This window comes from Pongo pygmaeus, chromosome 1, assembly GCF_028885625.2.
Source record: "Pongo pygmaeus isolate AG05252 chromosome 1, NHGRI_mPonPyg2-v2.0_pri, whole genome shotgun sequence".
NCBI classification, from domain to species: domain Eukaryota; kingdom Metazoa; phylum Chordata; class Mammalia; order Primates; family Hominidae; genus Pongo; species Pongo pygmaeus.
The window spans coordinates 167,314,240-167,337,222 of NC_072373.2; positions in this window are offsets into that span (position 1 = coordinate 167,314,240).

Genomic DNA, 22,983 nt, shown 5'->3' on the forward strand with positions numbered 1-22,983 from the left:
ATGAGAAGAGAGGAAGGGAGGGGTGGGGAGGCGGACAAAGGAGAGGAGAGGAGGAGACTGACTTTGCACTTAACAGAAACTCACTTCAACTGGTTTAAACCAAAAAGGGACATTTATCACAAGGTCACAGGGATATTTTATGGAACCCAAAAGGGCAGCCAAGATCGAAAGAAGAACGGAACCAGGAACTGGAGAGTTGTCCAGAACTAGCAATTACTCTCTTTTCTCTTTCCCTCTCCAACGCCACCTGCACTTTCTTCTCTGCCTCTACACCTACTTTATTCTTGGCTTTCTCCACCATGCAGACGGAGGGTCACACCTCTGAATGCATAGAGGAGCCAGCAGGGTTACCTCTTTGCATGGAAAAGACCAGCAGAAACTAAGTAGTGGCCCTGAATCCAATTCCAAATGTCCAGGGTAGAATGCATGATTGGCCTCTTATCTAGGTTTAGGGTTCTCCTGGATTCCATCAGCCACAGGTGGGAGGTGGGGGTGGAGGGACATGGTGTAAATATGGCTCCTGAGCTCCACTCCCATGTGAGAAGGGCAGCTTTGAAAAGCAGATCCCACAGAAGGTATAGACCGAACCAAATCAGGCAGGAGCCGTGAAACCCTACCATGTAAGAAAGGACTGAAAGCATTGCAGCTGTTTGCTCTAGAGAAGAGAAGGCTCTAGCCACCATGAAAACAGTCTTCTGGTAGCTGAAGAGGTGCCTGCAGATGTGTGCATGATTCTGTAGGGGACGAGGTGGCCAATTCAACAGAGGAAGGAGAAGCATTCTGCCAGGGAGTGCTGCCAGTTCTGCAGTGGGCTGTTCTGGGAGCAGGAGCTTCCCACAGGTGCAAGGGGAAGCAGAGCTATTATTCCCTTAGCAGCAGGTGTTTTAGAGTGGGAATTCCAGCACCAAGGGAAGTCACATGCATGACTCACAGGCTTCTTTCAATGCTAAGGTTTTGTGATATTTCTTCCTAATCCCTCCACTCCCACCCCACCTCCTCCTGTCTCCTCTCTCTTTTATTTTACCCAGTCACCACCTAAATCAGGGGGTCTTATTTGGAGAGGACATCAGGAAGCCCAGGAGTGTCCTAAAATTAGATGCAAAATTGTAGTGGAGAGAGTTAGGACATACATGTAGATTTCTCAGAGAGAGGGTTCAGTCAAGGGGACCATGACCAAGAAGAGGGTGAAAAGCAATGACTGAAAAAGAAGTGCTTTGAAAGGCAGCTTACAATACTAGTGAAATAGAGAAACAGAGATGGAAGTAGGAAATACAACTCAAAAAAGGAGAAATCAGATATATTTTCTGAATACTAGGGTCTAACAGCTGCTATGATTAAATTTCAAGTTTAATTTTGAGCTTCCTGGCAGCCAGAGAAACCTAGTTTGTAGAGCTATAAGAAGCAGCAGTCCATCAAGGGCAATGAAGCTATTTCTAACCCTGACTTCTAAAAGAAATTTCCCTTCAAGCCAAAAATATCATAAAAGTAAATATAACAATTATAAAAGTAGTAACTATTATATTAGTATAACTACTATAAGTATTATAGTATTAGTATAACTACTATATAACTATTACTATTACTTTTATTACTGTTATCACTATTACCGTTAATTCAAAAGTAATAGTAATTACTGTTTATTCAAAATTACTTTGTGGCAGGCATGAAAGTAATTTTGTAAAGTAATGTGGCAGGCACATTATATATACCATTTCATTCAATCCTGACAGTAATCTATTAAGTAGGCACTATTCTTAAACCCAAATTACCAATGAGGAAATTGAGGCACAGCGAGGTGGACAGACTTGTACCCACATTTTCAGAGCTGGTAGAGAGGACACCCAAGCTGTGCCTGCCAGACCCAAGGGTCACACTCTTAGCCACTATAAATAACGCAAATCTTTAAAAAGAAAAGGAAAGGGCTGGGCGTGGTGGCTCACACCTATAATCTCAGCACTTTGGGAGGCCGAGGTGGGCGGATCACTTGAGGTCAGGAGTTCGAGACCAGCCTGCCCAACGTGGAGAAACCCCATCTCTACTAAAAATACAAAAAATTAGCGGAGTGTGATGGCAGGCCCCTGTAATCCCAGCTACTCAGGAGGCTGAGGCAGGAGAATCACTTGAACCTGGGAGATGAAAGTAGCAGTGAGCAGAGGTTGTGCCACTGCACTCCAGCCTGGGTGACAGAGCAAGACTCCATCTCAAAAAAATAAAAATAAGAAAAGAAAAATATCACCTGTGGCCCATACCCTCAAGCAGCTTTTAATCTAGCTGGGAGTAAAGACGTGCACAAACAAAACATTAAAAATAATAACTTTACCATCTTTGAGAATCTACAATGGTGGCTTTATTTTGGCTGCTCTGTATTATATGTGTTTTTCCTCGATTTTCCAAACAACCCTAAGAAGTATGTACTGTCGCCCCTCTGTTACTGAAGACTAGTCCTATCTGGGTCAAGTTCAAACTGCTCCACCTGGCTTTCAAAGTCCTGTATAATTTGGGTTTTTCTACCCAACATAATTTTCCACCACTGCCCCAGAGGAGGCAGCACATACCAAATGAAAAAGCATGATTCTATCCAGACTCTGCCACTTTCTCACTCTGGGACCTTGAGTGAGTTGCTTAGCCTGTCTGAGCTTCTAGTTTCCTCAATCTATAAAATAAGAATAATGATGACTACTCTTCAAGATCATAAAAGAATGCAAGATTTAAGAATAAGACTATATTATGCAGGGATCACAAGACAATTTGAGGGAGGGAGGAAGGGACCAGGTAAGACAGGCTCCAGTAGTGATATGGTTTGGCTGTGTCCCCACCCAAATCTCATCTTGAATTGTAGCTCCCATAACTCCCACGTGTTGTGAGAGCAACCCCATGGTAGATAATTGAATCATGGGGGCAGTTTACCCCATACTGTTCTCCTGGTAGTGAAGAAGTCTCATGAGATCTGATGCTTTTATAAGGAGAAACCCATTTCATTTGGCTCTTTTTCTGTCTCTTGTCTGCTGCCATTTAAGACGTGCCTTTTACCTTCTGCCATGTTTGTGAGGCCTCCCCAGCCACGTGGAACTGTGAATTTATTAAACCTCTTTTTTTCCATAAATTACCCAGTCTCAGGTATGTTTTTATCAGCAGTGTGAGAACAGACTAATACAGGTAGTGATCTACGTATTCATTTCTTCATGCAGTCAGCAGACATTTACTGAGTCTCAATGGGCTTGCATCTGTGTTAGGCACCAGAGATCCAAAATGAATGTGCTTGGGGAAATTGCAGTCTACTGGGAGCAGATGGGGGCATGTTTAAATAAGGACAGTGCCTTGCATAGTGAAAAGTGGGTAGTGATGAAGGTCTGGAATGGGCAGAAGTGTGAAGAGAGTGTATGTGCAAAACTTTACTGGAAAAGCTGACAAGACTAGGTATCTGAGTAGACTCATGATGAAGGAAAAGATGAAGAAAAGTCTGGGTGGTGGAAATTGAGATGGGGAAGTTGGTTTGATTTGGGATAGCTTGAGTTTGAGGTGGTGTGGACATCTTTGTAAAAAATACCCAGTTGGCAATGACACGGACTGGCACTGGGGTGTGAGGAAAGAACAGGACACCTAAGTTTAGGAATAAGGACTGATAATGTGACCATTGCAATCATTAAAATGGTGAGCTTTCTGAGGAGTTGTATTAAGATTGAAGAGGAGACAGACAGTTTCATATGCATCAAAACTAACAGCAAGCTTACCTTTTAGCAAGTGTTAAAGGCATGCTACTGAGCTACTTGATCTATGTCCTGTTCTTAAATTTCTGTACCAATATGGATAATATCAGTGCTTTGTCAATAAGGACACCTTTGGAGGCATGAAGACGAGGAGGAGACAACAAAGAAAGGGAATAGTCAGAGTGGCAGGACAGAAGAAAGGTGATTGGGAATTGTGCAGTATCCCAGGAGTCATTGTCAGAGAGACAAGAACATCAAGGTAGTAGCTGAAATTTTTATTTATTATTCATTTATGTATTCATTGTTTTGTTTTTTGGGTTTTTTTTTTTTTAAGACAAGGTCTCACTGTGTCACTCAGGCTGGAGTGCAATGGTGCAATCATAACTCACTGCAGCCTTGAACTACTGGGCTCAAGATGATCCTCCCACCTCAGCCTTTCATGTAGTTGGGACCACAGACATGCGCCACCACACCCAGCTAATTTTTTAAGTTTTCTAGAGACAGGGGTTTCACTCTGTTGCCCATGCTGGCCTCAAACTCCTGGGCTCAAGCGATCCTCCCCCCTTAGCCTCCCCAAAACTTGGAATTACAGGCATAAGCCACCATGCCCAGCCAATTTTTTTTTTTTTTTTTTTTTTTTTTGAGACGGAGTCTTGCTCTGTCGCCAAGCTGGAGTGCAGTGCCGCGATCTCGGCTCACTGAATCCTCCGCCTCCCGGGTTCAAGAGATTCCCCTGCCTCGAGTAGCTGGGTCTACAGGCGTGCACCACCAGGGCTGGCTAATTTTTTGTATTTTAGTAGAGAGAGGATTTCACCATGTTGACCAGGATAGTCTTGACCTCCTGACATCGTGATCTGCCCGCCTCGGCCGTCCAAAGTGTTGGGATTACAGGCGTGAGCCACCGCGACCGGCAATTTTTTTTTTTTAAGGATAAGAAAAAGCAAATTTTCTTCAGCAACAAATCAGAGAGAGAGAGAGAAAGAAAGAGCCCTATTTGTAAAGAAAACAGTCAGACTGTCGTGGGTTACGGAAACTGTTAGTGAAGACAAAATGGAGGTAGTTGGCATAAATGGCTCGCCTGAGAAATCCTACAAAGAAAGGAGAGGCACAAAATAGGGGGCAAATGGGTCATCAGGGTCAGGTAAACCGTTCTTTTCAACTGAGAGAAATCTCCTCCTTTGAGAAAGATGTTTTAATGTGGGGTACAGGGAATGTTCTAGAACCTACACCCAGTAGGCTCAATCTTCTTGTGCAAGATTAAATCAGGAAGCTTCTGACCAAAGCACATGAAAGAGAAATATTCTTAATCCTGGCCAGTAAGTTGAAGTTTGACAGTACGAACTCTTGGGGGCCAAATCTTCATAGTTATTTGTCTCTCTTGCTGGACAGCAGGAACAGAGGGGAAAAGGGAGGGGCAGTGATCTGGGTTTGGGGTTGACACCTGTCTGGAACAGGACTGAGAATCTGGAGTGTGGGGAGAGTTAGGTGTCCAGGCTGGAGGGTGAGAGCTTCAGGGGGATGGATGCAGTCACGAATGAACTCGATGAAGAAGGAGGTTTGAAGATTGTGGTCTAAGGGAACTTCAGGAGGAGTGGGGGGAATTGATGGTTGTGTTAGTTTCCTTGGGCTACCTTAACAAAAGGTGCAAACCTGGCGCTTAAACAACAGAAATTTATTCTCTCGTAGTTCTGGAGGCCAGAAGTCTGAAATCTAGGGGCAATAGCTCCTTCTAATGGCTCTAAATGGGGAGCCCTTCCTTGCCTCTTCCATCTTCTGGTGGCTGCAGGCGCCCCTTGGCTTGTGCCTGCATAACTCTAGTCTCTGCTTCTGACGTCATGGCCAGAAATCCTTTGTGTGTCCCAAATCTTCCTCTACTTTTCTCTTATTAGGAACAATTGTCATTGGATTTAGGGCCCACCCAGATAATACAGAATGATCTGATCTCTATATCCTGAAATTAATTACATCTGCAAAAAACCCTTTTCCCAAATAAACTGGATTTCCCTAGTTTCTTATGCATCAAAACCAACAGCAGGTTTATCTTTTAGCAAATGTTAAAGACATGCTACTGGGCTCACTTGATCTATGTCCTGTCCTTGAATTTCTGTACCAATATGGATAATATCAGTGCTTTGTTGATAAGTACAGCGTGTTCCATCGCTGCCACCTAACTCTTAACAAGCTATCTGAGCTCAGGTGCTTGTGTGAAGGTGACACTTGCCCTCACCAATGTCATCTAAGGAAATACCCATCTTCCCTTAAGTGTCTCTCCTCCCTGCCTTCACATATCAGTGCACTATAAATGCTGATGAGGAGGGTTTGTAAATCAAGAAAAAGGCCCTGTTTTCAAGCACTCCTGAATTAGGTAGTATGGATACGGCATCCTAGTTAATTTGGACGGGACAGTGGGGAACCGTTCCATCTCCTGGATGTCCCCACCTGGGTCCTGCAGTGTTCCCAGGGTGACTGCTCTGTGTAAGGAGTTTATAACTTAGCTTCTTATTCCTTATGTCAAGATCGATAGGAATATTGTGCAGGTTGAGTCCATTACCAGGTTTTACAAAAAGGTTTGGAGATTCAACATGGAATTAAAATTTCTGTTTAATTATTTATGCCTCACCGTGTTCTGAAAACAATTCAAGGTTCCTTGTCAGATTATATACAGTAGATCAGGGAAAAACAAATTAGAAATTGATGAGAAAAAAAGATGTAGGACTTGGAACCTGAAACTGAGCCAGGAGTGAGACTGTGACGCAGCAATGCATACCACAAAGTTCTGTCTGTTCACGATGGGTGGGATTCACGTTGGGATCAGAGAGCTCTTACAACCAGTGCAAAAAGAGAAACCTGATCGGTCACAGCATTTACAGCATCCAAGAGACAATATGCCCACAGGCCAAGTTCTTAGGAGAAGCCCAGTTAATCCTGAACTGAGAAAGACAGGAATTTCACCCAGGGTTCCTCATAATGAGGGTACTCTGTGATGAAATAAAGAGCATTCCAATAAAATGCCCACACAAGTGATGCCTTCTGTACAGGTCTACTCCTTAGTAGAAATTTGCAGCACCAACAGCCCACCAAAGGGGAAGACAATAAACGCAATTCTTTGTGGATTAACGTGATGTAACCAACCCAGTGCTGGTGTGGCTTAAATTAGGACTCAACTTTGGGGAAGGTTGACAGGTGGAAAATGTGGCTGGAAGAGAGAAGTGCTGACTTTAGGTCCCATTCCTCACTATTTAACATGTTGCCATGTGGGACGGTGATAAGAACTTAGGCTTTAGATGGAGATAAAAGTGAATCTGATCACCACCACTTAATAAGCGGTGTGTTCTTGATGTATCTGCACCTCGGTTTATTCCTCTATACAATGGGTGAAAAAATCCTTTTCATCGAGATCGTTATGAGTGAAAGGCAATGTAGATGCAGTGCCCAGCACAATGACTAGAACAGAACAAGTGTGTGATTAAGAGCAACTACAAAGCCTTCTGTCATGTCCTCAGGTGGTATAATCACCTTGGACAAGGTGAATTTCTTGGGCCTCAGTCTTACCTTCTGGCAAGGTATTGTAGAATGGGTATTTCTTGAATTCCTTTTCATCTCTGGCATTCTGTTTCATGATTCTATGGCATTTCAGATAGAACTTTACATCAAAGAACATCAATACTAAAATGATGTTGTTGCTTTTATACAAATACTCCCCCTTTTTATTTTTTAAAGACAGAGTCTTCCTCTGTCACCCAGGCTGGAGTGCCATGGCATAATTTTGGCTCGCTGCAACCTCCACCTCCTGAATTCAAGTGATTCTCCTGCCTCAGCCTACCCGAGTGCCACCACGCCTGGGTAGTTTTTAGTATTTTTAGTAGAGATGGAGTTCCGCCACGTTGGCCAGGCTGGTCTCAACCTCCTGAGCTCAAGTGATCCGCCTGCCTCGGCCTCCCAAAGTGCTGGGATTACAGGTGTGAGCCACTGCACCTGGCTAATGCTCCCCATTTTAACAAAAGTCAGTATCATATGTGTGTTCTTAGAACTACTATAAAAGTGTGATAACTTCCAATAGTTCATTGTCGTACAATATAATCACAAGAAAGACAAAGCGGTGGGAAAGTCATAAATGCAGGTAACCAACACACTCCTTCAATGCCTCCCCATTGCCTACTGGATAAAATCCTGTCTTCTTAGCAGGAAGCTCCAGGGTCTTCAGCATGTGGCCACTGCCCACTTCTGCTGCCTTGGCCCTGACCTGGTCCTTTTCATGGTGAACTTTCAGTCTTAATGAACTGGTCGTGATCCAAATGCACCCAGTTTTCTTAAACTATATTTTACCCAAGCCAATCCCTATGTTTCAAATGCTTCACCCCACCCCTCCCAATGGCTTCCAGAAATCCACAAAAGAAGTTTCTAGATGGTTAATACTAACTCCTAATTTATCTTCTCTGGAAGATAGAGTGTCAAGGAGCAAAAATATTATTTAAGTTAATTTTTTAAACTTTGCTATGGTTTCCATTTGTCATTATTCCTTTAGCAATACCTATGATTTCTTAAATACAAAGTGCCAGGCACTGTCTTACATACATTATTTTTTCATTTCTTGCAACATTCTTGAGAGGTAATAACCATCCCCATTCTACAGATGAGAGAGCAGAGGTTAAAGGAAGCTAAGATATTTACCCAAGACAGAACAACTAAGAACCGGGTGTGGTGGCTCATGCCTTTAATCCCAGCACTTTGGGAAGCTGAGACAGGAGGATCACTTGAGGCCAGGAGTTCAGGACCAGCCTGGGTATTATAGTGAGACCCTGTCCTACAAAAACTACAAAAGTTAGTCAAGCATGGTAACATAAGCCTATAGTCCCAGCTACACGGGAGGGTGAAGTTGGAGGATGGCTTGAGACTGAGAGGTCAAGGCAGCAGTGAAGTGAGCCGAGATCTTGCCACTGCACTCCAGCCTGCGTGACAGAGCAAGACCCTGTCTCAAAAAAAAAAAAAAAAAAATGATTAGGGAGTTGGGATTCAACCCAAGCTTCTGAAACCAAAGTCAATGCGCTTTCTACCATACCTTACTGCCTCCCCAAAGGAGCAAATGGCATTTCCCACAAGGCTCTCTACCTGACAAGACAGATCAGACATGTGGAGCATAGCGACTACTGAGGAAATGAAAGATATTTTGAAAGTTAATGTATTCTGTTTTCTTGGTTCCAGAGAGGATTACGTCTAAACTATTTTTCCTAACATACATACACTCACACACGAGTTTATCAAAATCAGTTGGCAGTATTTATGGCAGCCACATCAGTTTGTTCCTGGAATGTGCAAGAAGTATGAGACCTTGCCCGGCCCCGAAAGAGCTGATAACCTCACTAAGGAAAGAGGACATGGAGGCCCACGATTCCATTAGACAAAGGCACTGATGCTGGAAATTGGGCGCCGAATTGTGTGTTGCAGATTATAATGTAACTCACACTACAGAGGAGGCTGGTCCAGAACCCAGTCTGGAAGCAGAACAGGTAGGGAACCTGCCCAAAATATGAGCAGGGCATCAGAACCAAAAGGATAATCCCTCCAACCCAAACAGAAAACCCAAAAAGAATGTAATTATAAAAAAGACAACAGATCTGTCCAAAGAAAGCAGGATATATTAACTTATGAGATATAAGTCTTCGTTCTATTTATTCTGCTATTTCTATAAATTTTGCATTGAAATAGAAAACACAAACTGAAATTAGAAGTGCCATCTTAAGGTGTAACCTTCCACTATTGTGTCTGAGTTATTCAAGCCTTTCCACACCCATTTTAGTGGCCTGTGCATGCACTGTTTTTAGATATTTATTGAGGGTCTCCTTGAAGTGCCAAGGAGCTGGCGAGGCACTGGGGACCCAGCAGTGAACAAAGGAAACGTTGTTTTGAGAAAATCACTGGTGAGACCCCCCAGAATGTGGCCTCTGCAACCCCTCCTATCTCAACTCCTACTTCTGACCCCCTGGTTCACTCTTCTCTAAACACATGGGTCTCCTGGCTGCTCCCTGAACAGCCCCGGCAACCGCACACCCCACCACTGTGCTGTTCCCTGGGCAGATACCTGCGTCGTGCCCCCGCTCCTCCTTCAGAGTTTGGCCCAATTGTCACTTGATTATGGAAGCCAGTTGTAACTCTCGCTCCTTGCCTCTTTCCATGCTTATCTCTAGAGAGCTAATCATCATCTAGCCCACCAGATGGTTTTCCTGCTTATTTGTTTATTGTCTGTTCTTGACACTGGAATGTAAGTCCCAAGAGGACCAGAATCTTTGTTTCGTTCACTTGTATTGAAGAATTTGTGTTAAAGCTCACTTGGGTTGAAGAATATTAATTTGGATTGAAGAGCATCTAGCACCTTATGGGTACCAAATAAACATTAATTGAATGCAAGATGTTTATAGAATCTTAGAGTTCTCCAAATGACAGGGTCTGGAAAATTTTCCTAACGTCTTAGAGGAAAGATTCCTAAAACCGTATGGATTTGTTCTTTGAAATGACATCGATGAAATAAGGGACAATCTGACTCAGGGAATGAGAACAGGCCTCAATTAGCTATTGGGACCAGCCTGGGGCCTCCTCCAAGTTGTAGAAATCCAGAAGTCAAATCATTAAATCAACTATAGACCTACCATGTGCAAAGGAGCTGTGGCCATAATCTGACCTGATTTCCCACGTCACCAATTTTATTTCCATTCCCAGACTCCTGCCTCTACCTCCCAGCATCCAAACTCACAACAGACACTTACCAAAGCTACATATTGATGACAGAGCTGGAAAGGCATCCTGAACAGGGTGGGGAGGGAGTGGTGGAGTGCCCCAGGGTGCCGCCAAACTCTATTTTTGTAGTATAGAAGGCAAGCTAGTGATAAGGCCCTCAGGTCCCTATCTTAGCTGGCCCCATGACATAGGGAATGAACTTGGCTTCTTCGCGCCATGTCCCTGGATAAGAAGACAATCACTTACATTCCCTAATTCAAAGTAGTAAATCTCTTAGCCTGACATTCATATATTAACTTGTTTGGGTGATGTGGGAAGACCATATTAGGTTGAACCACAGAGTTGGCCATTCTTGTACATGAAAAATGATCCAACAGTGGTAATTCCATATGATTCATGAAGAAAATGGAAAACTATGATTTAGGTAACATTGGCTCAGGTGGATGTGCTTTTCAAACATGGAACCAGTGGTTTATTGGTCCATGCTCTAACTCTACAATTGAACTAAGCTCCCAGAAGGTGATAATTACTAACATTACTAACATTTATGAAGTGCCTTTGGGTCGGAAGCACTTTCACTAAAACCATTTTATCTGATCCTAAAATGAACAGTTAACCCCCACATTCATCTTACAATCAACTAACAAACATTAGGCACCTTCCAGTTCACAGATCAGTCAAAAAACTGTGGCCCACGAGCCAAATTTACCTACAACATGTTTTTGTACAGCCCAGAAGCCAAGAATGGGTTTTACATATTTAAACGTTTTATGAACCCACACACATACACACACAAGAATGTATGACAGAGATCATATGTGGCCAGCAATTTCTAAAATATTTACAATCTGGCCCCTTTACATGCAAAGTTTGCCAGTCCTGTTCTAGATGCCAGGCACTGTACTAGGCACACTTAATATGCTAATGCAATACGGTGAGAGTGAGCAGGCCTTTTAAGCTTCAGGCACAGTTTGGCACTGGTGTTGGGTGTGGCTACAGCAGGGAAAGAACTCAGAAAGCAAAGGTTCTGGTCCCTGTTCTGTGTCTCGCTCTTGCCATGTAACCTGGGATAAGCTCCCAACACTTTCTTAAGCCAGTAGCTTCTTCTATGATACAAGCTGTTGGAAAGAAACTTCCTTTTACTATGAGGCTATCAATTCCTTAGAACTAGCCCAGGGGCCCGGAAATGAGGACATGTATTCTAGTTTGAGGGCCTTTGAAAATCATGATGACCCAATTACTTTTCTTCTTCTTGTAAATTTAAGAATAACTTTAAAATGCTAAAAGGACAAAGGACAAGGGACAAGGATAGGGAGGCAACAGATTGTGAGGGAAAAAGGAACACATCTTCCAGACAGGAAATCAAGGTGTCTCATCTCTGTTTTAGGTGACAAATGTAGAATTGCCATTTGAGGGGGTCAGAATATTGTTTTTAAGCAGAAAGTAGTTTTCCATGTTTGAACATCCACATGCAAAAAGAAAAATACCAGTACTATGGACCAAATACAAAGAGGGGAGGGGGATTAAATTTTTAAAATGCTCATGGCAATGAAAAACTGTAACTTCCAATGTGAACCAATTCATTGAGGCCTTAATATTCATTTGTTGGGAATGGAGGGGGCAGTAAAATCTGCCGTCAGAGCCAACTGGGGAGCTGCAGGCTGGAAAGGTCAGCTTTGGCTAGGGATGTGCAACTCCTCGACTTTGTTAAAATGATGGTATTCGACAGAAGTTACATCTGAGGTCAAGTGACCGCAATAACAGGGGACAAGGAGTGCTCTCAAATCATTCTCAGGAATGAAAATGACATGAAACTGACATAATATCTGAGGTGAGATGAAACTCAAATCCTCAGCAGCTGAACACTTCACCTACTGATGGGCAGCCTGACCCTCACCAATCTCATAATCATACCTGTGTCAAGAGGGGAACAGTCTTCAGCAACACAAGGCGCAGCTCCTGGCATTTTGGAGGGGAGAGAAGGCTTTGTCTCTGCTTCAGAAATGATGTTGTTAAAAGTTTCAATACTCAGCTTTAAACCTTTCAAATCAATATCTTATTAGAAAAATTGGATTCCACCTACATGCATAGAATCTCTTCCCTTATGTAATTTCTCTCAGCTCTGGGTATTTCTTGCCTGGCATTTTCAGCAGTAAAAGCTGTGTTTTAGTTCAATGACTATCTTCATGTTATTTAAAGCTTCAACCCAATTCCACTCAAACTGTAAGGGAAGTCTCTAATCTGGGTTAATCATCTAGTTTCAAAACTACCTTAGGGAATGGAGGATGGGTTGGGAAAAATGATGATTGATTATAATCTCTTTGCCCCCCAATACCACATATGAAAGGAGGGTGGTCTAGAGATTGTTGAATATGCTAACTCCTAATAAAGGACTGGAGAAAAGGAAGCCCATACTACATTTGAATTTAAAGTGAGTATTAAAATTAAAACCCCAAAAGGAGAAATATTGCATTTAGTCAGCTGTTACAAAAAATACTTCATGCTCTATCATCTTCCTTGTAATTGCTCTAATAGGAGGTTCAGTGTGGTAGACTTGTATTCCCAACTATTGGCGTGATGAAAGGAAGTTTTGGTGTCTATTTATTTTTTCCTGAAAAGAGAGAAGGGGACTCAAGGTGTGGCCCATTTGCATAAACACAACTGCCCTGTCTTTGGAAATATGCCCTGATTTCTTCCCTGCGAATACATTTAGGCACCCCAAAGCCAATAAATACAGTTGTCAGCAAGGGGATGAATCAGCATGTATTTAAATCAAAGACAGCAGTGAAAGACTGCATTAGTTCTGTTCCCAGGACCTGTCAAACCACAGAAGAGATTAAACATCTGACCCTCTTCATCCCCAACATTGTTCCACAAGAGACATTTCTGTCACTATTCCTGCCACTTGGCTTTCAAAGATGCCACAATGCCTAGGGCGACCTCTGCTACATTTCAGTGTTGTTTATTGATTTCTGACCCAGTGCTTAATAGTTTTCCCAGTCCCCCTGAATGGCTTTTGTAAGCAATGGGGTTTGTACATCTCACCGATCAATACCTTTTATATTTACAATAAAATTGAAACTGCTTCTGCTGGGGGCACAGCCCAGCATTTGTCATCCTTCAGCGAGAGAAAACTATGTCATTATCTGAATTAAAACATTTATTTCTGATTAAGAGAGTGTCCTATCTCATTAATTTTTCCCTTTCCAATAGAATGGGAATAGAACCCTATTGATTTTTGCACTTTTACACATCTCCACTGCTGGGAAGATAATTGAGAAGTTAGCCAGAATAAATGAAGTTTCGAGTCTAGTGGGCCAGCCAATACCTTCCAAATTCAAGGTGTTTTTATGAAGCTGGATTTTAATTTGTTGGCAAGCTGAAGCAGTGGGACTTATTCGGCTGAGTAAATTGGATTAAGAGTAGAATCGGCTCAAAGCATGTCTTGGGGAATGCTGAGGGCCTGGTTCCCCCTGGACAGCCAGAGCCTTGCTTTAGATTTATGCTAAGACAGCTTCCAAATTGCCCTCCTTCGAACTCCAGCTCGCTTCAGGAAGTGTGGATCACTGACCCAAAAGCCTATTAACTTGTGTTTCCCTTCCTCATGCCTGTGGCCTTAAAAACAACCAAGATCTAATCAGAGGTTGAACTAGACCTCCAGGTTGTCGGCACCAATTGATTACACTTTATTAGAATAATGGGACTAAATCCAAGCTTCATTAAAAAGAATTCCCTCCGCTTGGAACCCTTTCTTCCGCAGGCCTTTCAATTATAAGCCGTTATGGCACACATAGGGAATACTGCTCACTTTGATACTTTTCTCATTAGGAATTAAGAGTCATTTGTCCTTATTTCCATATGCAAAGCCCAAGCCTTGTCTGCTCCTAGAAAGGACAGAAAATGCACAGCCTCTAGGGTTAGAAGGACACACGGTCTACAGAGAAATTAAACCAGAGCTATCTTTGTTAATGTCTTAATTTGTTATCTTCTCTGTAATTTATTTGTCACTGGTCCATTACTTTTAACATTCACATTCACTTTTATGTATCTTTAATCCCTCTAGGAAAAACAGGTTACATCCTTGCATTAAAGGAGAATGGGAACCAGGTTAGAGCCAAAGATCTTCCAAGTTAGAGCCAAAGATTCTTCAAGGGAAAAAATTTACTAAATGCCTTCCCTGGTGACCTGAAAATAGAGATCTGCCAAGAGAAGAGCTCATCTAAAAACAAGACCGAGAACTTGAGTTCATGTTTAGAATGCCGCAGCTTGAGAGGAATGTGAAGATCATGTTTCCTCTTAGAAGTAAAAAGAAGTACTGAAAATTAAGGAAATTATTTATAGAGAAATGACTTCAAATTGGATTTATGGGACATAGGACAGCCTGAATTTGGGGGGGAGGTGGTGTGTATAGAACAAAAATAAGCACTTCAAGAAGGCCCTAGTTACCAAAAAAAAAAAAAAAAAAAAAATTCAACACAACAGATTAAAAATGCTGTGGAAGTGAAGAACTTAATTTCTGACTGCATTTTAATGCATGGTCCAAAGTACCAAAGTATGCAAAGGTTGAATACATTCATCACAAACAGTTCTGTTTTCTCTCTTTACACCAATGAGGAATTACAGGATTACCAATGACCTTCCTCCCAATGAAGCTCTGTAATTATGGTCATTTATTATACAACTGAGATGAATGGATGGGATTTACATAGAATAAAAATATTATTTAACAGCTGCGTTATTGATGTGTGAAGCATAATTTTAATTTATTTAAATGCTATAAATATATTGGTAATGTATTCTTTTCAAATTAACCTCCTGAACCACACACTGGCAAAACTTCAATTAATATTGCACTAAAATCTATTTTCTTGTGTTGTGTGGAACCATGTATGGCTAAAAAATACATACTGCTATGATCCCCAGCATACTTTACCAGTGTATTTTACTTCCTCCTTGATTCATGATTTCAGTTTGAAATTGAATTTCAATTGGAATCATTTAGAAAAATATATCTTCTCTTAAACAAAATATCCCTATTTAACTTTAAAATGGTTTTTACTATAAATTACAAATGCAATGATTTGAGGGGAAATTCTATATATTTATGTTCATTTGACGTATTGCAATATTTTTAAATATTAGGTATGTTTCCATTGAAATGATAAAATGGGAAAAACATTTAAACCAACAGCTCTATCTAATTTACTTAGCATATTAGCATAATCTCAATAAGCCTGCAAAAAAACCACTAGCTATACATTATGTTGAATCACTTGATACTGGAAGCATATTGTATGTCTATATGTGGAGATAGACTTATGTATTTTACTTCTGGATTTATCTCTTTTGTATTCTGTCCATTTGCTCCTGATTGTCATTATTCCATGCTCATCGACAGAAGAGTCATAGTTTGCAAAAACCTATCAGGTAGGCTGGACACTAGATAATTGAGGTGATGATCAGCCTCGGCAAAAGACAATTGATAGTGATAGTGTCAGAGGCTGCACCTAACAAGATCCGTACCCTTTGTCTCCTTTAGCCTTTCTCTGGAATGGACCGAATATGGAATAACATGGACATGTCTGATGTACATCTGGAGATGGGACGGCAGCGCATAATACTTCCTGGAACTGCGAGACGATGGGGTTGTCTTTTGACACTGAGGCAGGTTATTAAATAGAAATGTGAACTATTAAGAGATGATCTTGACCCTCAATACATTTTTATCAAAGTCAAAAAATATTTGACACCACTGAACAGATTATCACAGGCACAAAAGGGGAAATGCTTTATTATGGAAATGTGTACTATGTTCTTCAAAACAGAAGAATCAAAATATATGCATTTTTAAATGAATAACAGCTTGTAGGACTCCCAATGATTAACAGCAGTTGTACATTAAGTATGCTCTGAAATGATATTTGTAAACTGGAGGATTGACCAATCTTAGTGCGAACTTCCTAAATTAAAAATTAAATTTTAAATTAAATTTTAAAACAAGGATGATTTTAAGTTGCCTTTATGTTAACATGGATATAACAGAGCTTTTCCTAAGGGGCTTTTCAAATGCACTCTTATTTCTATTGAGGGCTGGAATTCTATGGGGGTGAAGGAGATTTTAGGATGCATATGGAAGCTTGTAAACGGAGATTTTTCCCCCACAGACTCTAAGGCACCTTCTAGATTTTTAGTAGACAGGTACCCTAGCCTCTCAGGTTGTTTTCCTTATAAACTGATCACCTGTTCCTGCCTTTTTTAAAATTGAGGGATCATAACTCTACACCTTCTACCTTCCCATATATTTATGAGTTTAAAACTGCATATTGTAACATCCTAATTGCAGTGACATAAACTAATGTAGCCCACTGACAATGGACTTAGGCCAGAAAGGATGAAAAAGTCCTAGTTTTGCATGGCTATTAAACACCCTATAGTCTATATAAAAATATGCCAAGTTGAAGCTTCATAGTAATAAAATAGTATGGGTATTGCCCTCAATCCTGGCTGAATGAGCAATGCCCCCTGATTGGGTAATTGACAAACTACATACTGTAACACACTCCAGAATAGCCCTGCTTTTTCATTAGATTGAACAATAGGTGAACTAGATAACTCTGCACTTGGCAAAATTACTTTCCACTGACTTCAAACCATCGTCTTTTCTCCGCAAGCTATTGCTCCCTGTGATATTTCCGCATTCTTCTCCCCAGCAGTGCACTTTCAAAGCCAGTTACATGCTAGGTCAGTGGTACTCAGATTCTTCTGTTTTACCTTTCCCCAGGGTCAATTGCCTTTGGGAGGGAACCAATATAGATTAACAGGAAAGATATACTGCCTGATTCATGGCATTTAGAGAGGCCTTCAAATGCTTACTGGCTCTTCTGGGACTGATGCCGTTTCAGTCAGAATCCTGTCTTCAATTAATAAATAATTCCAGTTCTGAAAATTTAGTCTTTTTAGACAAAATGCAAGCAAAAGACCTATCTTTAAAGATATAGGTATGTCATTCACTTTTTAAAATGCTAATAGATTGGAATACATTGGGATACATTGTCCAGTGGGCCAAGGCATTTGGAGTCCATGCAAGAATTTCCCAAAGCTTCTCTTTTCTGCCTTCCCATCAGCGTGAGTCAGCATGGCCAGCAACACCTTAAACAAAGCTCCAAAGCCTCTCTGCCACTCCTCCTATGCATTTGGGGAGGCGAGGCCTCCTCACTTAACACAGGGTATCAATTGATTTATAACAAAGTGATAGATATAACTATTGTCATTGGAATTACACTGAGTTATAGCGACATGGTTTTCTGTTCCAGTAGCCACTCCCCATATGCACCATAACTCAACCCCTGAATGATAATAACACTATCTAGGAAATTTATATGCATGATTATAAATTAATTCTTTTTTTTTTTTTTTTGGCTAGACCACCAGCAGCATGGACTTGTAATTTCCAAACAGCATTTATGGCATTAACTTGGGAATACTATCCATCAAGTCTGATGACAAATGTGGAAGATTATGGTCTTGCCTGCCACTGGCTCAAGCAGCCAACTGTGTTAGGGAGGCAAGAAGATGCAATAACAGAGAAGCTGGGTGGGGTGGCCAGTCTCACAGGCAGCCTGCCTTGAAAACAGTGACAACAAACTGTGGAAACTTTCACTGTCAAAAAGAGGAGGTCTTCACCAGTGACGTTTTGCAGACACAATCTAGACCCTGCTAATAATAACAGCTGCTTTTTACCCTGCTACACGCCAGGTGCTCAGTATTCATTATCTCAAATCCCGCCTGTCATCCAGCAAAGTGGGTATTATTATACCCATTTAATAGATAAAAAGACTGAGAAGCAAAGAGGTTAAGTGACTTGCCAGGAGCTGGTGAGTCAGGATTTGAATTCCTGCCTGTCTAAACTGCAAAGAGACAGGAGGTGCTACAGATCCAGGTTTTCAAGGTTGGCTTTTCCAAGCATTGCACAGAGTGACCGTCACCATCACCCACAATAAAAAGCATTTTGATTTGCTTAAAAGAAAATATAACCATTCTAAACAACTGGGAATAGTTGTACCTCTAACAAAATACCATCTTATAAGGAGTTTAGCAGAGCAGCAGTTATGAACTTAGATTCTGGGCTTAGACCAACCTGGGTTTGAATCTTGAGCTGTTACTAGCAAGTCAGTTAACCTGGCTAAGGTTTGGTTGCCAGGCTTGTAAAAAAACGAGTGGGGCAGGGGAAATAACTTGTAAACATCAGTTGAAAATTTTAGTTTTAATGGTAGAGGAAGATGTTCTCACAGACTTAACATAACAAAAATTGCCTGGTCATGGTGGCTCATGCCTGTAATCCCATCACTTTGGGAGGCTGAGGCAGGAGGATCACTTGAGCTCAGGAGTTAGAGACCAGTCTAGCCAACATAGTGAGACCTTGTCTCTACTAAAAATAAAAAAAATAAAAATTAGCGAGATCTGGTGGCATGCGCCTGTAGTCTCAGCTACTTGGGAGGCTGAAGCAGGAGGATTCCTTGAGCTGCGGAGGGTAAGGCTGCAGTGAGCCATGATCCTGCCACTGGACTCGAGCCTGGGTGACACAGCAAGACCCTGTCTCATAAATAAGTAAATAAATAAATGTCCCCTAATCATACAGGTAGACTCTTCCACAAACTCTTGGACCTTTTGGAAATTCTGCTATTCCTCACTGCCTTTTGCCCTCAAGACCTTAGAGGATCCTGTTAGGGAGGTGGGGGTTAGGAGGAAGTAGGGGAGAGGGAGAAGGAAGGGTGGGTTTGCAGAGCACCCCCCGTGCCTTTTCTAGAAGCTCTTGGCACGTGCTGGGCAGCTCCCACTTTGTACTTAGAACAGGTACTTTTTCTTGAGGATTATCAAACAGTAACCCTCTCCTCCTCCTTCTTGATCCGCACGCACAAACTAAACCCACATGCCTGACAAGTCCTTTTTTGACCATGAAGTTTAATACTGTTGGATTATGAAGTGAAAGTCTGAAAATAAGTCTAGAGGACAGTTCAAGGCCAGGGCCAGGGTCACTCTGTTAGGAAGAGCCTGGTTGAAGAAGTGTAACAGAGTTAAGGATCCCAGGCAGGGAAAACAGAAAAACACATGAGTCCTCCTCACTTACAGTGACAGGGACAAACTTGCACTCGCTCCTGCCTCCCCTCCTGCCTTAGGCTCTCCCTGCCCTAGCACAGTCTCTCCCAAGTTTCCAAATGACCAGCCTCAGTTTTGTAGCCCTTTCTTCAAAATCCTTAGTGTGCGGGGTGCAGTGGCTCACACCTGTAATCCTAGCACTTTGGGAGACCAAGGCAGGTGGATCACTTGAGCTCAGGAGTTCTAGACCAGCCTGGACAATATGATGGAACCCCAACTCCACCAAAAATATGAAAAATTAGCTGGGTGTGGTGGCACACGCCTGTGATCCCCGCTACTCTGGAGGCTGAGGTAGGAGGATGGCTTGAGCCCAGGAGGCGGAGGCTGCAGTGAGCCAAGATCACGCCACTGCACTCGAGCCTGGGTGACAGAGTGAGACCCCTGTCTCAATTTTAAAAAAAAAATCCTCAGTGCTTACATGTAGCTTTCCAGCTATGGTTTAATGAACATCACTTCATAGACATTATTTGGTGAATCTTCACAGTATCCCTGTGTGGGGGGTACCATTATTCCCATATTTACACTGAGCACACTGAGGCTCAGGAGGTTTCACTGTCAGAGGGAAAGCACACTCAGACTATTTGACTGCAAAGCCCTTTCTCTGTCCTTTAGTCACCCTGTCCCCATGCAATGACCCCATGTGGCCCAGCTAAAATGACCACTCCCTGTTTGCCAAACACTCTGCAGAGTACAAGAGGATGTCTTTGCTGAGAACGTGGTCTCTGCAGAGGGCCACCCGGGTTTGAATTCTGATTTTGTCCTTTCCTCACTGTGTGAACTTAGTCAGATAATTTCTCACTGCCCAAGTTCCCTCTCCTATAAAATGAGAATTAAACGTGCCTATCTTACACAGTTGTTGTGAGAATATATAGATAAATATTTACGAAGCACTTAGAACAATCCTGGAGTATGGTAAGTGCTCAATACATTCAGGCTAAACCTGTGATATTTTGTAGCCTTGGAGCTGTTTTTTTTGAGATGTAGTCTCACTCTGTCTCCCAGGCTGGAGTGCAGTGATGCAATCTTGGCCCACTGTAACCTCTGCCTCTCGGGTTCAAGTCATTCTGCTTCCTCAGCCTCCCAAGTAACTGGGATTACAGGTGCACACCACCACACCCAGCTAATTTGCGTATTTTTAGTAGAGACAGGGTTTTGCCATGTTGGCCAGGCTGGTCTTGAACTTTTGACCTCAGGTGATCCACCTTGGAGCTTTTAATCACACCATGTCTCTCCTTAGAAATCTTTGCACTCTCTTCAATCCCCTTCCTTCAGGATCAGCCCTTTATCCCATGACCTCAACATCACTCTCCTGACCCCTGACCTCCCACCTCAGAGAATGGATCTTCTGTCCACTCCTGCCACACTCGCTGTCTATATCAGCCATCAGATGGGACTGGCCTTCCAATCTCTCCTTTGGCCCTCTTCTTTCTTTTTTTTTTCTTGTTTTTTTTTTTTTTGAGACAGAGTCTTGTTCTGTCGCCATGCTGGAGTGCAGTGGTGCAATCTTGGCTCACTGCAACCTCCGCCTCCTGGGTTCAAGCAATTCTCCTGCCTCAGCCTCCAGAGTAGTTGGGACTACAGGCGCATGCCACCACGCCTAGCTAATTTTTGTATGTTTAGTAGAGATGGGGTTTCAGCAAGTTGGCCAGCACGCTCTCAATCTCTTGACCTTGTGATCCGCCTACCTCGGCTTCCCAAAGTGCTGGGATTACAGGCGTGAGTTACCGTGCCCGGCCTGGCCCTCTTACTTCTATTTCATTTTCTCATACATTGAAATAATTTTTCTATTTATAGAATATGTATAATAGCATGTACAATAATTGTGTGGATAATATTCAATATGTAGCTTTATAGATAAATATTTTTATATAATGATACTATACATCATTATATGGTTATATTAGGTGATAACATGTGTATATTGGTAGACATCGTTTCCATCTCTATACTTATTGCATCAGGTCCTGAGTTGGTGCTTGCTTCTCTTTCTTGTAGCACCTAGCCTAGAGGAGGCATTCAATAAGTGAAGTTAACTTGAAGCCCAGGTTTTATTCACAAATCCAAATAAAATGTAAGGCCTGATTGCTCCTACTTCCCGTTCGGTTTTAGAATGCCTCACTTCATTCTCTTTTAGAATTTATTTAGTTCTTTGTTTTAGAAAGGCATCTGGCAACCTCACCCTAACACTTGCCCCCAGCTCTGTTCCAGACATGATGCACTCAGCATGCAGTGACTTCCACTCCGACTCCAGCACTTCCCAGCTAGGTACCAGTGCTCCTTTTCCTCAGGGTTTTCCTTTTTCTCATTATCCTCGGCCTACTTTTTTTTTTGTGATTAAAAGAGTTCTACCAATCCTCATTCGTTCAATGAATGTCACGTTGTTCCCCTGCTTAAAACCCTTCACTAGCTTTCCATTATGCTTAGCATATGTGTGCAGTCACCCTTCCATATCCACAGGTTCCTCATCCGTTCTGTGGGGTCTGCAGCTGTGGACTCAACCAACCACAGATCAAAAATATTCAGGGAAAAAAATGCTTTTGTGCTGAGCCTGTACAGAGTTTTCTCCCTTGTCATCATCATTCCCTAAACAATATGACAACTACTTACATAGCCTTTACATTGTCTTAGGTATTACAAGTAACCTAGAGATGATTGAAAGTATACAGGGAGATATATACAGGTTATATCCAAATACGATGCCATTCATATCAGGGACTTGAGCATCCACAGATTTTGGTATCCTCTGGAGGTCCCAGAATCGATCCTCCAAGGATACCAAGGGACAACTGTATCCATGTCTTCACATGGCCTCTGAGCAGGGCAACCTTATAATTTATCCTCCAAACTGAGACTGTTCTGAGGGTGAACGAGATGCTATTAATAATATGCCGGGGGCCAGGCACGGTGGCTCATGCCTGTAATCCCAACACTTTGGGAAGCCGAGGCAGGCCGATCACAAGGTCAGAAGTTCAAGACCAGTCTGGCCAACATAGTGAAACCCTGTCTCTACTAAAAATACAAAAAATTAGCCAGGTGTGGTGGTGTGCACCTGTAACCCCAGCTACTCAGGAGGCTGAGGCAGGAGAATAACTTGAACCCAGGAGGTGGAGGTTGCAGTGAGCCGAGATTGCGCCATTGCACTCCAGCCCGGGCAAGAGTGCGAGATTCCATCTCAAAATAATAATAATAATAATATTCTGGGACAACAGGTGTCAATCACAGTGTCCTGGGTAAACTCTCTTTCAAAGGCCGTAATGACCTGGCCTCTTTGTCCTTCCTAGCCCTTCCAGGTCTCTCTCTCTTGATCATGTGGCTACAGCTACATCGCTCCTCCTTTAGTTCCTTCAGGTGGTCCAGCTCTTGCCCCCTGGGCCTTGACCCCTCACAT